This window comes from Prunus avium, unplaced genomic scaffold (assembly GCF_965620075.1).
Source record: "Prunus avium unplaced genomic scaffold, drPruAviu1.hap1.1 HAP1_SCAFFOLD_55, whole genome shotgun sequence".
NCBI classification, from domain to species: domain Eukaryota; kingdom Viridiplantae; phylum Streptophyta; class Magnoliopsida; order Rosales; family Rosaceae; genus Prunus; species Prunus avium.
This window is the reverse complement of record NW_028276911.1, coordinates 27,501-30,000: the sequence shown is the minus strand read 5'-3', so window position 1 is coordinate 30,000 and position 2,500 is coordinate 27,501.

Here is a 2,500-nt window from a genome sequence, read left to right as displayed (position 1 = left end):
TTGCCTCGCCATGCGATGCATTCCGACAAAGTGACGCGAAGCGGAAGCCTATCATGGCGTAAAAATGTCGACAAAATTTTTCGACATTTGAATAATGGGGTTTGACAAGGTTTGAAAAATTCAATACAAATGGTAGGCTTGAATGTCGACAAAGTGACGCGAAGCGGAAGCCTACCACGGCGTAAAAATGTCGACAGAATTTTTCGGACCTTGTCCTGCCATGGGCTGCGCGCAGCATGCCGGCAGCCTGTGCGCAGCGTGCGCACAGCATGTCGGCAGCGTGCGCGCTGCTGAGACTGTCGACAGAAATTTTCGAAACTTGTCCTGCCATGCGCGCGCGCAGCGTGCGCACAGCATGCCGGCAGCGTGCGCGCACCATGCCGGCAGCGTGCGCGCACCATGCCGGCAGCGTGCGCGCACCATGCCGGCAGCGTGCGCGCAGCTTGCGCGCAGCGTGCTGATTCTGTCGACAGTGAGGCTAGCGAAACTTGTCCTGCCATGGCGTGCGCGCAGCCTGTGCGCGCAGCTTGCGCATCTGTCGACAGTGAGGCTAGCGAACTTGTCCTGCCATGGCATGCGCTGTGCGCAGCCTGTGCGCAGCGTGCACGCAGCTTGCGCATCTGTCGACAGTGAGGCTAGCGAAACTTGTCCTGCCATGGCATGCGCGGCGCCTGCGCGCAGCCTGCGCGCAGCATGCGCACAACATGCGCACAGGCTGTGCGCAGCGTGCGCGGAGCTTGCGCGCAGCTTGCGCATCTGTCGACAGTGAGGCTAGCGAAACTTGTCCTGCCATGGCATGCGCGCAGCGTGCGCGCAGTCTGTGCGCAGCATGCGCGCAGCCTGTGCGCAGCGTGCGCGCAGCTTGCGCATCTGTAGACAGTGAGGCTAGCAAAACTTGTCCTGCCATGGCATGCGCGCAGTCTGCGCGCAGCATGCGCGCAGCATGTGCGCAGCATGCCGGCAGCATGGTTCCAGGTTTTTTCAAATGTCGACAGAATTTTTCAAATCTTGTCAAACCCCGTTTTTATTGAAATTTCCTCGCACAATAAGCTCCCCATAAGTAGTCTATGATTTTTAGGACCTTCTCCAACTTACAAAACTAAAAAATTCCTCCCGGATTTGTTTTAATGATTTTTTCAATTTTACGACTTCTAAAACTAATAAAAAATACTTCCCGACTTCAAAAATTTATGAAACTTTTTCCCATCATAGATTGCATGTTTCTTAGTATCCCTGCAAAAAATCACGTCCAAATACCTTGTATTGAATTATTTAGAGCCCATTATGACTCCTCGCGCATAGGTGATGTCTCTTCCTGTCAAAGGGCTAAATGCATAAAATGCTATATAGGGGGGTGTGTGTTGCCTGCATATGCATGGCAGCCCATGCCTTCCTAGCTGCAGCCCCCTTCCCCCACGCCACACCCATGTCATGTTGCCTCGATATGTTGCCTCGGTATTATGGGTTTGGTGTCGGGGTCGGGGGGCTGCCACCCATGGCGGTGGTGGCCGGAATCCGGCCGCCGCCACCACGCCGCCGCCATGGGTGAGGGAGGAAAAAAAAGGCGTGGAAAGTTGCGAAATGGGGTTGTCTAGGCTATTTTTTGGCATGGGAGAGCATGGAGTGCTAGGAACTCCTTCTCAAATGCACGGGCATGTCGACCACAACCTCATTTCGCAACAACAACCACCCGTGTGGGGTGGCGGTGGGTGGATAGTCGCGGATTGGGGCTTGCCAAGCCAATGTTTTCAAAAAATTTCATCAAAATTAAAAACAAATGTTTTGTTGCCTTCGGATTTGTGGGCGAGCGGCGAGTCGGAGTGGAGCCGGTAAAGTTTAACCTCGGTGTGCACGGTTGTTTTTAGAAACTCAATCCAATGCCGGGGACGTTGAAAGTGACGCTCTTATGAGTTGCAAACCCGCAAGATTTAAAGAACCTTTTCAAAACAATTTCAAACCAACAAGATTTAAAAACAGAAATTTTCATCAAAATGAAAAACAAATGTTTTGTTGCCTTCGGACTAGTGGGCGAGCGGCGAGTCGGAGTGGAGCCGGTAAAGTTTAACCTCGGTGTGCACGGTTGTTTTTAGAAACTCAATCCAATGCCGGGGACGTTGAAAGTGACGCTCTTATGAGTTGCAAACCCACTAGATTTAAAGAACCTTTTCAAAACAATTTCAAACCAACAAAATTAAAAACAAATGTTTCGTTGCAAACAAATTGTGGGCGAGCGGCGAGTCGGAGTGGAGCCGGTAAAGTTTAACCTCGGTGTGCACGGTTGTTTTTAGAAACTCAATCCAATACCGGGGACGTTGAAAGTGACGCTCTTATGAGTTGCAAACCCACAAGATTTTAAAAACTTTTTGAAAATGTTTCTTCTAAATGACACATTTTGATCCTTGGCAAGTGCTCAATCCGTAACTATCCAATCACCGCCACACCACACCGGTCGGGAGTGTGTGAATGGTGTGCTTCCCGGGGTTGGCATAGATAATCTTTC